At 35.7% G+C, this 21,821-nt stretch overlaps 1 protein-coding gene across 3 annotated transcripts in view; it reads right to left on the bottom strand.

Annotated features, from left to right (window-relative positions):
• Window positions 1-15,462, bottom strand: part of LOC128657744 (molecular chaperone MKKS) — a 189,536-nt gene extending 174,074 nt beyond the window's left edge. Inside the window, exons 1-2 of one of the 3 annotated variants that reach the window (XM_053712151.1) lie at window positions 15,340-15,438; window positions 10,744-10,833 (exon numbers count right to left, since the gene is read on the bottom strand). The gene's annotated coding sequence lies outside the window, so the exon portion shown is untranslated. Of the gene's footprint in view, window positions 1-10,743; window positions 10,834-15,339 lie in introns of all 3 variants that reach the window. The other 2 variants (XM_053712152.1, XM_053712153.1) reach the window with 2 other exon arrangements.
• Between the last annotated feature and the right edge of the window lie 6,359 nt (window positions 15,463-21,821).

The raw sequence follows: 21,821 nt of genomic DNA, 5'->3' as shown, positions 1-21,821 counted from the left end.
TATGGGCCAGTGCTGATGTAAGATACGTCCCGTGTTCTTGTTGGCTGGAGTGAATGTTGTAGACATAATTAACTTATTGCTCGTGTCTCTCATGGGTGTAGGCTTAATCAGTTCATTTTGAGTAAGTGTAGATACTGTGGTCATGGTGTCTTGGATAATCGATGATTTATACCCCCTTTCACGGAATCTCTCTCCCACTCCTGTCAGTTGGGAGACCCCAGTACTCACATCTGAATTATTTCTCATTGTTCTGATAAACTGAGACTTGACTATGCCCTTTAGAAGGGCAGGAGGGTGACAGCTGTCTGCTCTCAGTATAGAATTACGGTCAGTTTGTTTATGATATAGAGTGGTACCCAGTTGGTGTGCATTTTTAAAGATCGTCAAATCCAGGAAGTTGATAGTCTGTCTATCAACAGTCATCTTGAATTTTACATTACTGGTGGCCATGTTGTAACTCTCAAACCAAGTTTGAAGGTCCTCCATGGTCCCCCGCCACACCATGAAAATGTCGTCAATATATCTGTAATAGCATATTACTGCTGAATTGACAGTATGCCACAGATATAGATTTTCGAAATGAGACATGTATATGTTGGCGTATGCGGGGGCCATGGAGGAACCCATGGCCGTACCAGCTGTTTGCAAATAAAACTTACTTTCAAATCTAAAGTAATTTTTATACAAACAATATTCAATCAGAGAGAGGAAATACTCAACCGGTGGACCTTCATAGAGAGAGTTGTTAGTGATATGTTCCTGTACAGCTTTAAGGCCCTCAAGTATGGGGGATAATGGTATACAGACTGTTGACGTCCAGACTGACCAATAAGTCATCTGGCTGGACGTCAACAGTCTGTATACCATTATCCCCCATACTGAGGGCCTTAAAGCTGTACAGGAACATATCACTAACAACTCTCTCTATGAAGGTCCACCGGTTGAGTATTTCCTCTCTCTGATTGAATATTGTTTGTATAAAAATTACTTTAGATTTGAAAGTAAGTTTTATTTGCAAACAGCTGGTACGGCCATGGGTTCCTCCATGGCCCCCGCATACGCCAACATATACATGTCTCAAATCGAAAATCTATATCTGTGGCATACTGTCAATTCAACAGTAATATGCTATTACAGATATATTGACGACATTTTCATGGTGTGGCGGGGGACCATGGAGGACCTTCAAACTTGGTTTGAGAGTTACAACATGGCCACCAGTAATGTAAAATTCAAGATGACTGTTGATAGACAGACTATCAACTTCCTGGATTTGACGATCTTTAAAAATGCACACCAACTGGGTACCACTCTATATCATAAACAAACTGACCGTAATTCTATACTGAGAGCAGACAGCTGTCACCCTCCTGCCCTTCTAAAGGGCATAGTCAAGTCTCAGTTTATCAGAACAATGAGAAATAATTCAGATGTGAGTACTGGGGTCTCCCAACTGACAGGAGTGGGAGAGAGATTCCGTGAAAGGGGGTATAAATCATCGATTATCCAAGACACCATGACCACAGTATCTACACTTACTCAAAATGAACTGATTAAGCCTACACCAAAGAGAGACACGAGCAATAAGTTAATTATGTCTACAACATTCACTCCAGCCACCAAGAACACGGGACGTATCTTACATCAGCACTGGCCCATAATGGCGTCCGATCCTAAATTAACATTTACCCGACAGTTACAACCCATGGTGGGATTCAGGAGGGGCACTAATCTAAAGGACCTCTTAATGCGAACAGATCAGAAATCAAGTTACACCACAGGGGCTACAACAAATATCAAAAGATCCTATAGGTGCTTAGGCTGCACAACATGTAATGGCCTGGTTAGTACCAAAACCTTTCATCACCCACATACAAACAGGAGGTATGTGATTAAACATTCTATTACGTGTACTACTACACACGTAGTGTACCTCCTCTTTTGCCCATGCTCGTGCTTCTATGTGGGTAAAACCACAGGCACGTTATGTGAACAAATGGCAAATCACAGGCATGCAATAAGATCTGCACTGAAACAGGGAGATTCCAAACAACCTGTGGCACGCCACTGTGCCAAGCAAGGCCACGCTGTTTCTTCCATACGTTACATCCTTATTGACCACATACCCCCATTGGACCGGGGAGGGGATAGGAGCAAGACTTTGCTTAAACGTGAAGCTCAGTGGATCTTCAAACTTGGAACTATACATCCAGGCGGATTAAACACCACCCCAGATTTTAAAAATCTTATTTGATCCCACTGGGCAGTGCTACATACTTGGGGTACAACCCAGGGTCATTGTGGCTACGTGTAGCTTCCAGCCCCATTGCTCTTACGAGTAGGGGCGGCTGGTCGCTTACGACACAGCCTGATGGAGGTGATAGCCCCCATCTAGGCTGTGGAAGCCTGGCCCCTGAGGCATAGTTACCTTCTTATGCACCTTAGACCTTTGATTGGGAAGTCATTGAATTACCTCTGATTGTGAGGGAGTAACAAGATGGACAATCTTTATTTGATCATACTTGGTCCCTTATAAGTTGGTTCAGCCTATCTCTGTATGTATGTGTGATAATGATGAATCTATACCAGATGCATATAATATCTATCCCTACATATCACCATGAATTGTCCTATAAGACATAATAAGGCATCTCTTAGAGATAAATTCGGGTATCTCTCCAACTTTGGATGTTGATTGTAGATAAAAGCATTTATTTTTGACTAACAGAGGTCAATACATACATTTCTCTATATCAGCCTGACAATCTACGTCCCCTTGAGATTTCACTGTAAAATTAGGTGAATAACTCTATTTGGGCTTTATATCTGAATGTGGCCGTAAACGTAGCACAGACGCATTGAGGTATATATAAAATCTGTTTTGGTGATGTGCAATAATTTTGCCCCCAAATGATCCTAGTATATTACCAATTTTCACATATTCCACTGAAATACATATTTATATATTATTGGAAACAAATACCGTAGGCGTACAGCCAGGATAAGTGCCCATTGCATACTTAAAGTCATTTAATATTTTATTAATGGATAACAAGCTCAGCAAGAATCGCCTTTTTCTGTACATAAATCTAAATCTGTAACTATCTATGTATATATACACTATCGCTTTTATATAATGCATAGATGTGATTAAGAATGATTATCACTTATTGTCACATGTCTGTGTGCTGCACTTTGCAATTGATCACAGTGTCGAGACACGATTAATGATTGTTTATTATAACTATGACTACAGTTGCCATGGAGACCTATATACACAATGGCACTTGATCAGCCGATTAGGGATATTATTACGGCGATCTAATCTAGTTTATTTATTATACCTAAGTTTGTGACAGCACTTGTTTATTTATTACACATTACACACCACTGTGTATGAGTTATTGTACGTTGATGAAATACGTAATACAACTTGTATGTTTAATATTAAGATGCCGCAAAACCGGAAGTGAGATAATATCACTTCCGGTAGGCATCAGCACTGTGGAACGCAAGATGCGTTCCACGCTCGAGATTTGGCGCACTTTGGAGTAACACTTGTTTGGTGAGTGATATTTGAAACACTATAAATTGTTTGAGTTTTGCCTATGTGTTTATGCTGACGAAGGGGTTGTGAACCCCGAAAACGTTCCAATAAAGAAATTTGTGGAAGTCCTGAGAGTGCATTTACTTCTGTTATATATGCTATTCATATTTGCACCCAGGCTAGTGTCTCTCGGTGGGCTGAACTGGAAATTGTTTGGATATATATATATTTAGAACAGTAGTGATAGGCCCAAAGAAACAGGTACCTTCCACTAATGGTCTAAAAGTATACAATTACATGGCACCAGGTTTCTGGTGCCAATCATCCATGTTAAATATAAATATATATACATATATATATATCCTTCCTATAGTTAATCCATCTAGGAACACAGTAACAATATTAATAAAATAAATTATATATACTATTTCTACTAATAAAGATAATATTGATAAGCCGGTAGAATTTCCAATGTTGTTAATGTAGCTAGAATTTCCAATAAGTTTATTAAGCATTTATTCATCTGCCTATCTTATAAGTAAAAATCCGAATCCCTGTGTATTATAAGTAAATATCACTGTATGCAATATTCTTGTGAACAAAGAATTTATCAGACAATAACAAAGATATTTTGTAAAGCAGACATTTATTCATCTGCCAATATCTTATAAAAACTTTTTTGAATCCCTGTGTATTATAAGTAAATATCATTGTATGCAATATTCTTGCGAATAAGGAATTCATCAGACATATGCAAAGATACTTTGTAATTGCATAAAACTGCCAGCTAAGTCGATTCATATTATGCTACCAATATCTACGAAAAAAAACCAATTGGAGAATTTTAAAATAAACTGAAGTGAATATAACTTTAAGAATCGCCTATACATACGGGTAACACATACGGGTGATTGCAGATGTATAAAAAGGATGAAACTACTTCCCACAAATCATCTTGATAAAGGCATTTTAGTGCCAAAACGCGTAGAGGTTGATTTGTGGACACTATCTGTACTAAAAGAAAAAAGACACTTTGATACGGTCTAAACGTAGGTTAAAATACCCCACAAAGGAGAAGCCGTGGAAGTGATCCTCTGATAGGCAATACAAGAGTCAGATGACCAAGCTGTGAGATTGAGGCAGTGAAGACGGTGTGAGTATCCCGCCACACACTGAGAACGCGGTTAGCGAGGAACACATCTAGGGAAGTCTGCCACACAGCAGAACACAAACTGACAAGCCTGGACAGAGATCCGACAATACTTACCATCAAAACACCTGACCGGTCAGGCACTATCAGTCTATGATATCATGGGACACTTTTTAAACTGTTCCAAAAACAGAACTTTCACTTGGCACTAATTCTATATGGTATAAAACTACCTTCCATTAAGCTATCCTCTACACATTGTGGACGATTAATGTGTTCTTAGACATCACATCACTGAAGTGAAAATAAGAGAGATATCTATCGTTCTATTAATATTTGTATACACAGAGACATTATAATTAAATCTCTATGGGAACATATAGAGACACCATTTTTTGAATTACTAATTCACTCTAAATCACCATATGTTTTTCTTTGTTTGATACATTGGGAAACCACACAGGAGTTACAAGGAGATTTGGAAACATTAAAAAAAAAATATTTTTAATCTGCATTTTCTTGAAACCTGATGAATTTTCTACTTAGCGGCATGCTGCCCATATACATTATATGCTGAATATTGCTATTTGTTACTTGCACTGATATAATTGTATCCAATATATGTTTTGAGATATTGTATCTCTATGTATTACTAATTTAATTCAAGTTTATTTTTTATGTACTACGAATTAATATATACTGTTCATAGCACTTTTGTGTAGCATATATTATGTTTTTAAATGAGATCTTTAAACTGACTTTTGGGTATCCGGTATACCCATACTGACCCTGATAAATTGGGTACTGCTATACATTTTATATACGGTATAAAGATTGTGGCCACAACATTATATTATTTGTTCATCTTTGCCTATTTTTATACTTGGTCTGAAAATTTCTGAATAATTAACAAGATAGCTGCAATTTTTGGCAAAGTGGGTAAAATGTGTGCATATTTTATTTATGATTGTAGTTAAATTTGAACATTTTGTAAAAGGTAATAACACACACTCTCCTACAACATACACACACATCACAACCCAGTAAACATGGTGTTGTGACTCAGAAATGGGTCCCGACCCATGGTTTGAAGTGCAGTAGGTTATTTGCTCTTATGTAAAATTTAACATTAAATTAGATTTACTATATTAAAAATACCAACCCCACAGTAGGAACTCAATGCAACAACAAAAATACAGTAAACCTTTCATTACTGAGATTAAAATATTTTATTTTTTCAATACTTGTTATGTCCACCTTTATGTTCTGCCATTCTTCAGAGACAATTTTTTTTCAGCTGCTCTGTGCTGGAGGGTTGTGTTGCACTACCTTTCTCTTTCAAATACCCCAAAAGTGTTCTATTGGATTCAAGTCAGGCAACATACTTGGCCAGGTCATAGTTTTCACTTTTTTCTTCTTTAGAAACGTTCATGATTTTGGCAGTGTGATTTGGATTGTTACCATGCTGGAATATTCCTCTTCTGCCAAGCTTGTGAAGACTGGGGAGTCAGAAAGTATTTTGGTAAATCCACAGGCATTCATGGTGCCATCTATAAATGGCATCTCCCCAACACCTTTTGCACTCAATCAGCCCCATATCATCACACTCCCACCTCCGTGCATCACTGTTGGAACTATGCATTCAGTGTAATAATCCTGGCCAGGTTCACACTAAACATGCTGGACGCCATTTATCTTGATTATCTGACAAAGAATGTGCTCTTAGGCTTCTTTTTATGCTGTTTAGCAAAGTTTAATCTTGCAGTTTTGTGCCAAAGAGTAAGAATGGTTTTATTTCTTGGATGCGGACATTATGAAATGTCCTTTGCACTGTCTGAACTGTCACAGAAACTCCTAATTTACACTGATAACCCCTGAGTCAAGTCTGGAGCACTTGGCCATATGCTTTTCAGAACTAGATTTTGCAAGTAGTGCCCTGTCCATAGCGTCATTTTAGGAGGACAGCCACTGTGGCTCTGATTAGTGATACTATGGCTCATTCTATACCTCCTGATTACTGCTGCAACTGTCTTTCGACTGATTTTCAGTTGGTCACCAATTTTCCTGTATCCTTTGCCATCTTTGTGAAGTCTCAGAATCAGATTTTTAAATTCCTCTGTCAATTCTATTCTATGTGGAGCCATGATGCAGACATGCCGATAGACAACTCATAGGTCCAAAATTGAGAAAGTTCTGGTGTTCGCAGGTCATTTTATAACCATCTTTATGCAATAAGGCTAGTTGAAAATCAAAGGTGTACTCAATTTTGTATGTCAGTAAACACTGGTGTATTCACTTTTGTCGCAATGAGTTTCGTATTTGTTTTTAATAGTTCATAAGAGGATATAATGCAGTCATTTGACATTTAAGTGATATTGCACAGGGGTGTACATGTTATGTTGTATAGTGTGTGTGTGTATATATATTATATATTTCTATGTTATTTTTACTAAAAATAAATAAATGTAAATTCCGACAAACAAAAATTAGTGTAATTAGTAAATTGCCACACCATAACTCAAAATTAAGGAAACAAAAAACAAAACAACAGCACAACAGCAAACTTAAGTGCAAATATTTTAACAATATTTGTATTGAATGCAATTAGGGCATCTGGTAGCAGACACACAATATATTGGTTGTCACAGTTGGATTGATTATTATTATGCCCCTACTTGGTTACAAACCACTGTGTTTTTTTTGGTTTTTTTAACCGATAAATAACACAGTGAGCTAAAAATAGTTCAATTACTTTGCTCAGATCAATGAGGTTTAAAGGCTAACTCATCTGATACACACCCAATTTACATTAATTAAATGGTGAATCTTGTTTTTAAAGGGACAGTCAAGTCAAAAAAAAAAAAACCTTTCATGATTCAAATAGGGCAAGTAATTTTAAACAACTTTAAAAATGTACTTTTATTAACAAATTTGCTTTGTTCTCTTGGTATTCTTAGTTGAAAGCTAAACCTAGGAGGTTCATATGCTAATTTCTTAGAAGGCCGCCTCTAATATAATGCATTTTGACAGTTTTTCACCATTAGAGGGCGTTAGTTCATGTGTTTCATATAGATAACATTGAGCTCATGCATGTGAATTTACAGAGGAGTGAGCACTGATTGGGCAGTATGGAAATAAATGGGCAGTATGGATAAGCTAAGATACAAGGTAATTACAGAGGTAAAATGTGTATTATTATAACTGTGTTGGTTATGCATAACTGGGCAATGGGTAATTAAGAGATTATCTATCTTTTAAAACAACAAAAATTCTAGTGTTGACTGTCCCTTTAAGTACCTGTGTTATCCAAGGCCTATAGATTCTACAGTACAAAACAAAGTGTACCACAGATTTAAGAATAGTCAAGGTTAGCATGAGGTCAGCTTTATTATTCAGGAAAAGTCATATTGCAATATATGAATAACTATTAATTCTGAATATCACCAACAGAACGGAGCTATCCTCAAGCAACCAGAAGAGTACCATAGCCATACACAAATATTTTACTATTTGATTATTAAATGATCAGTAAAAGATCTATTTCTATCAAAAGCATACCACTTATAATGTACTGAAAAATAAACCAAAATGAGATGATAGATGAAGATAGAGATAGATGATAGATGAAGATAGATGATAATAGAGATAGAGGATAGATGATAGATGAAGATAGATGATAGATATAGATGATGATGAAGATAGATGAAGATAGAGATAGATGATGATGAAGAGAGATAGAGATAGATGATGATGAAGAGAGATAGATGATGATGAAGATAGAGATAGATGATGATGAAGAGAGATAGATGATGATGAAGATAGAGATAGATGATGATGAAGATAGAGATAGATGATGATGAAGATAGAGATAGATGATGATGAAGATAGAGATAGAGATAGATGATGATGATGATGAAGATAGATGAAGATAGAGATAGATGATGATGATGATGAAGATAGATGAAGATAGAGATAGATGATGATGATGAAGAAGATAGATGAAGATAGAGATAGATGATGATGATGAAGATAGATGAAGATAGAGATAGATGATGATGATGAAGATAGATGAAGATAGAGATAGATGATGATGATGAAGATAGATAGAGATAGAGAATGATGATGAAGATAGAGATAGATGATGATGAAGATAGAGATAGAGATAGATGATGATGAAGATAGAGATAGATGATGATGAAGATAGAGATAGAGATAGATGATGATGATGATGATGAAGATGATGAAGAAGATAGAGATAGATGAAGAAGATGATGAAGATGATGAAGAAGATGATGATGATGATGATGATGATGATGATGATGATAGAGATAGATGATGATGATGATAGAGATAGATGATGATGAAGATAGAGATAGATGATGAAGAAGATGATGAAGATGAAGATGATGAAGAAGATGAAGATGATGATGATGATGATGATAGAGATAGATGATGATGATGATAGAGATAGATGATGATGATAGAGATAGAGATAGATGATGATGATGATAGAGATTGATGATGATGATGATAGAGATAGAGAATGATGATGATAGAGAATGATGATAGAGATATATAAAAAAAACGACAGCAGTCACTGGTCTTCTATATAAATAAAAATAAACTTTTAATAATACAAAAGATTAAAAAGCAAGGGTAAACATGACGTTTCGATGCCTAACTGGCATCTTTATCAAATGTCCCAAAGAACAAGACAATATATGCTGACAGCAGCCTCTTTGTCAAATCGGTAATCACTATAAATAGACAGAAGAAAGCCAGAATCTTTATGCTCACATTGGAACATCACATAGCTGATGTGACCTCTCAGGAACCATCTTGCTTGTTCTTTGGGACATTTGATAAAGATGCCAGTTAGGCATCGAAACGTCATGTTAACCCTTGCTTTTTAATCTTTTGTATTATTAAAAGTTAATTTTTATTTATATAGAAGACCAGTGAGTGCCGTCTTTTTTTTGACGTTGCACCCTGGCAGATGCTTTAAACTACACGGTGTGCAGTTCTAACTTGGACTTTGTATATATATATATATATATATATATATATATATATATATATATATATATATATATATATATATATATATATATATATATATATATATATATATATATTAAAAAAAGGCTTACCAGATTCCAATGCACCGTACTATGACCGGTGCTAACAGGCGAGCTAGCACTTAAACAGTGGCTGGTACACTGCTCCCCAAGACGTTCGGCAAATGGATATCAGCCAAGATCCAATCCCAAGAGAGCTGGGGGCACTCTCTAAATATCCCGCTAGGGTCAAAAGGAATGATGAAAGCAAACGGACAACTTCCAAATAATTAAAAGATAAAAGCAACGCATTTCTTGACCGCGACTGGTAGTTTCTTCAGGCAGGTAAAAGCGGATACCAATTGGTCATAGTACGGTGCATTGGAATCTGGTAAGCCTTTTAATATATATATCAATATCAATCTCAATCAAAAACCACTATGAAACAAAATACTCCACCCCTGTTGGTCACCATTTCACCCAACCTGACCACTCCATCCAAAACCTCAAAATCAAAATTCTCAGAGGCAACTTCAAAAACACCATGGAAAGAAGAACCTTTGAATTGAAAATGATAATGCACTTCAACTTGTTTAATTCTGGACTAAATGTGGACTCTGGATTCTTAACACATTATCAAAAATTTTTGTAATGTACTTTCATTTAGTCAATTACATTGTATATTCCACATTCTTTATACATAGGTACACAGGTACACATACACATATATATACACACACACAGTGGAAAATGAACTTTGGTAACACTAACATTTCACTCAAATAATATACGGAGCGCACCTCTTAGAGATCCCCTTCTGGGTTCTTTTCTCTTCAAAACTAAACAATATCCTTCAAAATAATTTTTGCTCCCAAATGGCACAATAATCTAGTGTAAAATATACTGGATAAAAGTTAAAGGGACCTGAAAGTATTCCATCATGATTCAGAATTTCAGAGAATACAATTTTGTGTTATTGAAAAGCTTACTTAGGTAGGTTTGAAAGCTGGGAATTACTGTTGATTGGTGGCTGCACATTTATGCCTCGCCATTGGCTAGCACCCAGTAGTACATTGCTCCTATTTCAACAAAAGATACCAAAAGAACAAAGCAATTGTGTTAATAAAAGGAAAATTGTTTAAAAATGTATGCTCTATCTGAATCATAAAATAACAATTTGGTTTGCATGTCCCTTTAAAATATTGAGTTTCTTTTCTTGATTTTTCTCACAAAGCAGTTTATGGCATATATTGTAATTGTTAGTGATTATGCAGTTACGACCACTGTCAGGAATTTAAAAGGTTTAAAACACGGTTGCTTTGAAGAAAGGTAAATTCAAGATTATGAAACTTTCATAATTCAGTCACAGCGTGGAAATGTAAAAAATGTTCAACTTACTTTTATTATCAAATTTTACTCTTTCTTTTGGTATCCTTTAAGAGTAAACCTAGTTAGTCTCAGGAGCAGCATTTCATGTGACCCAATCGCATAAGGAATATACTGTATGTGCAGCCACTAATTACGAGCTTGCTCCCATTAGTTCATTGCTGCTCTTGAGCCTACCTAGATATGCTTTTCAACAAAGAATACAAAAAGGGGTGGGGGAGAGAAAATTTGATAATACAAGTAAATTGGTAAGTTTTTTAAAATGACATGCTGTATCCGATTCATGAAAGTTTACTTTTGACTTTAAATGGACAGTATACACCAATTTTCATTTAACTGCATGTAATAGACACTACTATAAAGAATAACATGCACAGATATGGATATAAAAATCCAATATAAAACTATTTAAAAATTTACTTAGAAACTCCCAGTTTAGCTCTGTTAAAAATGGTAGCTGGAACACCCACTGCAAGTGGGAAATAGCAGACACTCCCCCTTCCTTTGCATATGAAAAGACCCTTTACACAAACAGGAGCAAGCTGGAGTAGGTATACATCAGTATTCTCCTAAAACTTTGGGGCTTGGTTAGGAGTCTGAAAATCAGTGCACTGTTATTTAAAAATAAGCAAAACTATACATTTGTTTAAAAAACTCTGTATGGGCTATATAAATGGATCATCTACAAAACATTTATGCAAAAAAAAACTAGTGTATAATGTCCCTTTAATTGATGTTTTACTACAGCACTTGCAACCAACACTGTAAAAACAAAGTGTAAATATTGAGTTTTACATTGTAATTCGATCAATTTTGAAAATTGCTATGAGGTATAAAGAAATTTAAAAAAAAAAAAAAAAAGTTACATTAAAAAGTAATTAAAGCACCATTAATTACTGTAGAAATGCATAATAAATAAATGCATTATTAAAAAAAAGACAATCCAATAGCACTTGCTTTGAATGTCAAATGTGCAGATTTTTTCCCCAAATTTCAAACTCCTTCCACTTTTCTGCCCCCTGGTATTATGTGACAGCAATCAGCTAAACACAGATTAAATTGTATACACAGGAGCTGGTATCTAAGAAAGTGTGCATAAAAAAATACTTCCCATTTACTTCCATTATTAAAATTGTGCAAAAGTCTTTCAAAATCGAATCTACTATGCGAATTGTGAACGTTTAATTTTTATTATATTATATTTTTAACATTATAAAACATCCTGGCATCCTGAAATTTGCAGGGAGAGAAAACACTTATCAAGGTTTATATCTAAGGAGGCTAAGAATTATTTTAGCAAAATTTGCAGCTGATGGTTTCCAAGTAACGACACACACAAAATCTACTTTGTAGAAAGTATGACACAGTAGGTTGCAAGCTCATAAATAATCTGAAATAATTGCAGAACATTGTATTTAGCAATGTACTCACATACTCCTAAATGGGTGTCTCAATATTATTCTGTTGTGTGGACTGCTTCTTGCCAAAACAAATATGCATGTAAAATAATCTCATAAAAGACAACATGGTACAACCTAATTTAAAATGTTGGCTTTCGTTTTAGGAAGTAAAACAGTGCTCACAAATGAGGCAATACGTTCAACAGATTTTGGTAGTTACTATTTGCATTTTAAAGATAAATAATGCAGCAAATTAAAAAAAATTGAACTACATGATTTGTGGATTATGCCCACTAATGGTGATATATATTTCTATCTGGGTAATAAACTTAGATATACTGCTGCTATAAACCAACTGCTGCCTTAGAAACACACATTGGTACTTCAATTTTGAATGCAGATACGAGTCAGACGAGCCATCAGTTCTGCTCATACTGTATTTCTATCTGAAGTCTAAGATTAAAACGGACATTGCAGCCAAAATTGAAATCCACATGGATGATTTACAGTTTTTAATAGAAGCATTTTGCTAATATTGTATATTGCAAATATGTTTCTATTCAAAGATGTAATTCATCTATGTGCATTTAAATTTTGACTGTAATGTCAGTTTAATTTCCTATGTATAACCAAGGTATTCTTGAATTCACACTTATAACTGTCTATGCCACCTTTATTGGAAATGTATTTTATGCATCTATACCACTTCTGAACAGAAATGGTTATATATGAAGAGAACAACTGGCAGTTGAATGTAACTAGGAAAGATAATAGATCGTGCACGTGCATCTCTAATATCTTCTGATTTTTATAAACATGCAGTATTAATTAAAGACACTATACTAGTGTTTCACATATTCCATGAGCTAGTGTTGACACAGCTATCTCTAGGGCACTTTATGAGGAGTAGTGGGATGAGTCCATCCATGTGACCCATTAATTCTGCACTACATCTGCATAACAAAGCAACACATTCAGCATCCAGTGCAATCCCCCTCTATTGATTGGCAGGTCTTCTGTGTGTTTTCATTTTTTGCTCTCTCTTCCCCAGACACCATAACCACATAATGCAGCTACAGCTTTCACACACTCCCTTTTACATACTTAGCGCAGCTGCTCCTAATGATTGCTTTGTCCCCTAACATTACAAATAAAAGGTACTGCTTTGCTCTCTCTTGTAACACTGGAATGATAGCCCAGAACACAAATACCTTTATTTCTCAGGACTGGCTCCTCATATATTGGATTCTTTTACATATATCAATATACAAGCACCATGGACTAGATAATACATAAATGGCAAATGACTGGCTTCTAAAGCAAACATATGCACGGCTTCAAAAGCGAACATAAAGAGTTGTAACCCATTTTAAAAAAGTATCAGAGGCATTTTTCATTATACTGTACTTAGTTTAGAAAAATAAAGACACACTTTTACTGCTAAAGTGATACACTTTAAAATGTAAACATTTGATTAATGGTACTTGAAATACTCTACACATTTCGCATCCCGCTTTTATGTACCTAGAAGTAATTTTATGAAATGACTATGGTATATTTTCCCTGTCTTAGGTATACTATGGAAATTAGCTGTCATGTCTTTCTTATCTTTACAGATATCTAATGGACAAAATAAATCCTGCAAGAGTTTTATTTTAAAGGGCCATAATACCCAAATGATTAAACACTTGAAAGTGATGCAGTATAGCTGTAAAAAGCCGACTAGAAAATATCACCTGAACATCTCTATGTAAAAAGAAAGATTTTCTCAGTAGCCACATCCCATTGTAAAGGACTTCTAAGCAGCAAATCAGTATGTCTGTCCCGGGACAGCAGAAGGAGCGAGCTTTCGTGCACACTCATCTTATTTCCCTATTCAGTGTAAGGAAGTTTACAATGAAATCTCATGAGATCACAGTAAAAGAGTTCATGACCTCAGCACTGCAGATGAAAAAATGAACAGCAGCCAATCAGCATTTTTTTTTTTACCTGCAGCTGAGTATAACTTTTTACACAGAACTCACTCTGCTGAGCTGAGGAAATTGTGAGGTAAAATCTCTTCCTTTTTTACATAGAGATGCTCAGGTGATATTTTCCTGTCAGCTTTTTACAGTTATACTGCATCAGCTTCAAGTGATTTAGCATATGAGTATTATGTCCCTTTAAAAGAATGCTGCTCAAAAGCTAGTTCAACTTTATTTTTCCAATTCATTAAACATGCACAGCAAACATAAAGCAGCAAAGGTTTCCCGAAAATAACTACTGTCATAAAAAGCAGTGCCATTGTTTTTATGCTAATATTGTAGTCCTTTTAGTATTTTACAAAGATATTGGGGGGAAAATCATCACGTTACAGACATCAATTCAAACAAGTAACATCATAAAAGGGCACTCTGGGCACAGAGTTAGTATAAAGCATTTGATAGAGCAGCACTTACAGACATTAATTCGTTTCACGAAGAAAAATAAAACTTTAAATTGCATATGCTAAATGTAGATGGAAAACGGATACTAAAGTATCTACTAGGTGTGCACAAGAATAGGTTGTCATCAGGTAGAGATTTACAAGCCAAAAGAAAAAAAAAATGTAATACACTTTTAATACAGACATCGTGAGATTTTACAAACAAAAATAAAAAAAAGAATGACCACTAATCTTTCAAGGTCCAAGACATCTCTACAAAGTATCACATAGCAACATTACACAGACAGACAGGTAGAAAGAACTAATCTGTCATTGAATTATAAAGCCCTGCTGCCTAATATAAATTGTTCAGTTGCAAACACCCATTTAGTTACCTTATGAGCTTGCACTGGTGATCGATTACTTTATATTAGCAATCGCTTGTATTGTAGCCTGTTGCTACCATCTGAGGACGAAAGGTCAACAAAATACTTCCGGTGTGAATTCACTACTCTTCCTGTATGCTACACCTCTGCTTCCCCCAGCCTATCGCTATTCTGTTTACTTAAGGTGGATTAGTATAGATCCTCTGCCTCACACACTTGTCTTCTTAAGGGGGATTAGCAAAGCTTCTAACAAATAAAACTTATTTGATTTCTCTAACTTAAAAGATCAACATCAGCTCTGCCTCTTTGTCAGTCCCTAAACTGGTTTCCTGTATGCTACTAGTTTTAATAATAATAATAATAATAATAATAATAATAATAAAAATAATAAAATAGTTACATTATTTAATAAAAGTCTACATTATTTATCAAAATGTCCTCTTTTATCTACCTAGCCTCCACAGTCACTACCTTCTCCCTCTACCATCTGCAAGATTTCTTGTATGGAAATTTTCTCTTTCAATCATAATGTCTCCAAACTTTCATATTTTTAAACACTCTTTGAAAACTAATCTTTTTCAGAGACGCTTACAGAACTTCTGCTTAAAGATCTTCAGCAACATATTTTTAACAATATCACAGCTTACTCTTCTTTCTGTTACTAAAACTACAAAACATTATACAGAAAGTGATGAATTACATATAAATTATTATAATAATGCTTATTTAATGTAATATTGAGTAGAAATAATCAGAGGGGCAGTGGCAGTTGGCGAGTTTTAAATATGGTGGGGCACTAGACTCCACCCCTTTAAATAAAGCCACTCCCCTCCAATGGCAGTTTAGTGTCCCCTTTAACTATGCATTTAACCTATTTTTGTGGGGTTTAAACACATAGATGATTTTATTTTTGCACTATTGCTGGCAGATAGCACATGGATTAGACCAGGTATGCAGGGTTGAACATAAATAGTGCTGTCCAGGGGTGCAATTTATGTTCCCCTCTGCACATGGCCGACTTGGCAACCCTAATAGTTATATGCAAGCAATAGGGCAATAATAAAATAAATGCATAATAACAATACACTTATTCCCAAATTGTTTCACCAAGCATTTCCATACCCCCTAACTGTCTTGTTTTCGCGGAACAGTCCCGATTTTAGGGGTCTGTCCCGCTGTCCCGGGTTGCTAGCCATCTGACCCGCATTGTCCCATGCATTTAAAAAAAAAAAAAATTCCCTGTGGAAAAGGAATGGTGTGTGGGTTAAGCAGGAGTAAGAAGGCTGTATACCATCTGACCTTAGGTAATGGTGACCTCTCTAACCTACCTCTGGTAGTGATGATGTTTAACCCCTGGTTATAATACTAGCATTCCTTCAGTTTTATACAATGAGCAGTGCTTACACCAGGGTAACGAACAGTGGCAGCGGCAGACTGCCAGCTAATGTAATTACAAATACCCATATATGATGTAGTGTGTGTGTCTATCTGTATCTATAAGTATTAAGTGTGTGTATCTGCATGTGTAAGTGTATACTATGTAGTGTGTGTGTGTATCTACATGTGTAAGTGTATGCTATGTAGTGTGTTACTGTGCATTTTTGCTGACTTTAAAGTCCAGAATCTAGAATATTAATGGGGAATGCAGAGAGCAGTTTTAAAGAATCTTTTATTAAATGTCCAATTAAGATAAAAATATTTAGCGCTGTCTCTGCAAAGGCTAATTAAATACATAGCTCACATAGCTATACCAGTGGTTTGAGCTTGTGTTTGATTTGCTGCCTAAGAGTATTAAAATATATGACTTTATTTAGAATTTTATTTATATTACTTTGGTCTTATAATTTTTTTAAGCCTGTCCCTGCTCCTGCCCACCACATTTCATTTTTTTGCCGCGGGGGGGGAGGGGGTCCCTCTTTTGAATTTTCAAATGTTTGGAGGTATGCATTTCCCTACTCGTGAACTTTCATTAAAGATACCTGTTAGATTCCCTGTGGAAAATGAATAGTGTGTGGGTTAAGCAGGAGTAAGAAGGCTGTATACACTCTGACCTCAGGTAATGGTGACCTCTCTAACCTACCTCTGGTAGTGATGATGTCTAACCCCTGGTGATAATACTAGCATGCCTTCAGTTTTATACAATGAGCAGTGCTAATACCAGGGTAACGAACAGTGGCATCCGCAGACTGCCAGCTAATGTGCTTGCCAACCTCAGGACCCCATACAATGAATTACAGATACCCATATATAATGTAGTGTGTGTGTCTATCTGTATCTATAAGTGTGTGTGTGTATCTGCATGTATAAGTTTATGCTATGTAGTGTGTGTGTGTAACTGCATGTATAAGTGTAAGCTATGTAGTGTGTGTGTATCTGTATGTATAAGTGTGTGTGTGTATCTGCATGTATAAGTGTATGCTATGTAGTGTGTGTGTCTGCATGTATAAATGTAAGCTATGTAGTGTGTGTGTGTATCTGTATGTATCTGTATGTATAAGTGTGTATCTGTATGTATAAGTGTATGCTATGTAGTGTGTGTGTGTGTGTATCTGCATGTATAAGTGTATACAATGTAGTGTGTGTGTCTGCATGTATAAATGTAAGCTATGTAGTGTGTGTGTGTATCTGTATGTATCTGTATGTATAAGTGTGTATCTGTATGTATAAGTGTATGCTATGTAGTGTGTGTGTGTGTGTATCTGCATGTATAAGTGTATACAATGTAGTGTCTGTGTATCTGCATGTATACGTGTATGCTGTGTAGTGTGTGTGTATCTGCCTGTATAAGTGTATGCTATGTAGTGTGTGTGTGTATCTGCATGTATACGTGTATGCTATGTTGTGTGTGTATATATCTCCATGTGTAAGTGTATGCTATGTAGTGTGTGTGAATCTGTATGTATACGTGTATGCTATGTAGTGCATAGTTGCCAACATTTCAAAAACATTTCCAGGGACACTTTGCAGCAGAGCAAGCTGAAGCAAGCTGGTTACTGGAGTATTGACGACCTACTGTTGAACTGCTCCGTCCACTCAGTTCTGCAATTAAAACACACTCAGTAATAGTATAATTTAGACTTATGCATAATTTATTATACAGATACAGACTGGGCATATGGTTATTTTTATAACACAGCATCAAAATTAGGCAGACAAATAATATGTGAACCCATTCAATAATAATAACACTATTCCATTAGGAATTAATTATATTTAAATAATACACTACATCTATGTATCTATCTATATGTGTGTGTATGTGTATATATATATACTGTGTGCATATATATATATATATATATATATACACCAAATGTTGGGCAAAAGAGGTAGCATTTCCAGGGACAAAAAAAATCCAGGGACATACAACAAAATCCAGGGACTGTCCCTGGAAATCAGGGACTGTTGGCAACTATGTGTAGTGTGTGTGAATTTACATGTATAAGTGAATGCTATGTAGTGTGTGTGTGTATCTTTATGTATAAGTGTATGCTATGTAGTGTGTGTGTGTGTATCTACATGTATAAGTGTATGCTATGTAGTGTATTTGTGTATCTGCATGTATAAGTGTATGCTGTGTAGTGTGTGTGTATCTGCCTGTATAAGTCTATGATCTGTAGTGTGTGTGTGTATCTGCATGTGTAAGTGTATGCTATGTAGTGTGTTACTGTGCATTTTTGCTGACTTTAAAGTCCAGAATCTAGAATAATAATGGGGAATGCAGAGAGCAGTTTTAAAGAATCTATTATTAAATGTCCAATTAAGATAAAAATATTTAGCGCTGTCTCTGCAAAGGCTAATTAAATATATAGCTCACATAGCTATACTAGTGGTTTGAGCTTGTGTTTGATTTGCTGCCTAAGAGTATTAAAATATATGACTTTATTTAGAATTTTATTTATATTACTTTAGTCTTATGATTTTTTTTAAGCCCGTCCCTGCTCCTGCCCACCACATTTCAATTTTTTGCTGCGGGGGGGGGGGGGGGGGGGGATGTGTCCCTCTTTTGAATTTTTAAATGTTGGGAGGTATGCATTTCCCTACTCGTAAACTTTCATTAAAGGGACACTGAACCCAATTTTTTTCTTTAATGATTCAGATACAGCATGCAACTTTAAGCAACTTTCTAAATTAATCATGTTATAATTTTTTCTTTGTTTGTTTTTTGTATTTGAAAAATGTAAGCTTACGAGCCGGCCCATCTTTGGTTCAGCACCTGGGTAGCGCTTGCTGATTGGTGGATAAATGTACTCACCAATTATGGATTGTTTTTTTTTTACATGACATCCATGCTGAATGTGTAACTCTGCCCTCCCATGCTGTCAGCCGATGGGGGGTTAGGAGTCCATGTCTTTTTAAGGATGTTTGTGCCTAGGAGTCCCAATGAAGACTGAAAGTGAGAAGTTAGAAATCTCTTACAGGAGCAGACTGAGCATGTGTAAAGTGCTCTCAGGCAGAGCACATTTAAAAAAAAATGAACTTAGATCTTGACAATATTTTATAACAGTGTTTTTTTTTATTTTTATTTTTATTACAAGCTTTTTTTTTTAATATTATCTTAAACTAACCCACCTGCCCCACCCCCTCCTGGAAAAAAAATAGTAACCTTACTGTCCCACCTCACATTGGCATTTTATTTAATTCATGTTTTTATTTCATTTTTAACCCTACTGCCCCTATGGAAGAGCCTCCACTGCAGAGGGGGTACATACTTTTACAATGATTTTGATTGTGTAGTTTTGACATTAAAAAATGTATGTTTAAAGAATGATATTAATATTGCATGATATACATAATTAAAGGGACATTGTAATGTAAAACTGGTTTCCCCTTAAAGTGTTTCAAATTACTTGTTATACTAGCTGCAGAGTATAACGTATAACAAATTGTTCCATTAGGTTTATTTCTGTATATGAAATAGCTGTATTGAATATTGAAAACACAACCCATTTTAATGGGCTCAGCTTGCATAATGAGAAGACATTTTTATTTATTTATCTATACACACATGCCTCCTTAATTTATATTTTTTTCTCTACACAAAGACTAATACTTATAGCAATTGAAAATAAACATGTTAGTATCAGTCTCTCCTACCTCTTAATGATTCTTGTTTATATAGCTTTTCTTCAGCTATTTCAAATGATGAAATAAAAGTAAAGGAGCGTAGGGTTGCTATCTTGTCCATTTTTTCATAAACAATTATAAGTCACACATGCTGCAGGGAGAAACACAAGTAGTGCTGTCCCACAATACATGTTGTTTCTTTCACACCTTGCAGCAAGTGTAATAGATAACGTCCAGGAAAACGCAACCTAAAGGTTAATACACTCCAGCAACTAAAGTGCATCATTGGGAACACATTTAAGGGGAGACAATTTTACGGTACATTGTCCATTTAAGGGCTTGCAGACCAAAACATTTGTGTATTTTGCTTTTTTTTAATATGGACAAGGACAGCAGCACAATTCCATTGTCCTTTGAGTAATAATAAAATGGAAATACTGTACTCTCTCCATAAACATTATGCTTGTAAATGGTGCCAGGCTCAGAACATGGAGATAAAATGCTAGCTACGTTATTGTAAACTTGCTAGGTTCAGTATACAGGTCTTCAGCTTAGTTCCCTATTTCTTTGGATCCAGGCCTGGATTTAAATACAACAAGCTCCGCCATGACAGTTTCACGTCTCCAACTTTTTTGTTTTTCATTGCAGGGCTGAGAGTACTGGGAAAGACTGAGTAGAGGAGGTTTGTGGGTGTATATAGATGCATGGTTGTTTGAGCCAGAATATCAGAAGCTGTTATGGGGATGAAGCCAGTACTGTACAGGGTCATTACTGGGTAGTGAGACTTGTGGTCTTGCGTAGTTGGAAATTAGGTTTAGGGCCTTAGGAAGGAAATCATAAGCAGCAGGAATGACAGTGGGGCAAAGCTCCCAACACTGACCATAACACAAAAAAGCTGTTGGTTGGGAGCAATCCCATTATCGTGAGGCATATCCCATGTCTTGGCTATCCTGATCCTCCCCATGCCCCAGTTCTTTTGAAGGTCTCCACTCAATATGTTATTGCTTATTAAATGTCACTGCCTTTTCAAAAAAGTTAAAATCACACAGTATGTGTAAATGTGTCACAGCTCACTGCAGATACATTGTAAGGCCTATGGCTTTAGAGGAGTGTGTACACTGTAACGGGGCAAGTTACTCAATTGCATATTTTACTGGCTTTCAATACAGGTAAAATAAGTGTGTTATCTGTGTGCTACTGAGAAACAAAAGGTGACACAAAACAGTTATCTGTGTGCTACTGAGATACAGAAGGTGACACAAAACAGTTATCTGTGTGCTACTGAGATACAAAGGGTGACACAAAACAGTTATCTGTGTGCTACTGAGATACAAAAGGTGACACAAAACAGTTATATGTGTGCTACTGAGATACAAAAGGTGACACAAAACAGTTATCTGTGTGCTACTGAGATACAAAAGGTG

Source organism: Bombina bombina, chromosome 4 (assembly GCF_027579735.1).
Source record: "Bombina bombina isolate aBomBom1 chromosome 4, aBomBom1.pri, whole genome shotgun sequence".
NCBI classification, from domain to species: domain Eukaryota; kingdom Metazoa; phylum Chordata; class Amphibia; order Anura; family Bombinatoridae; genus Bombina; species Bombina bombina.
This window is presented reverse-complemented; position numbering and strand designations above follow the sequence as displayed.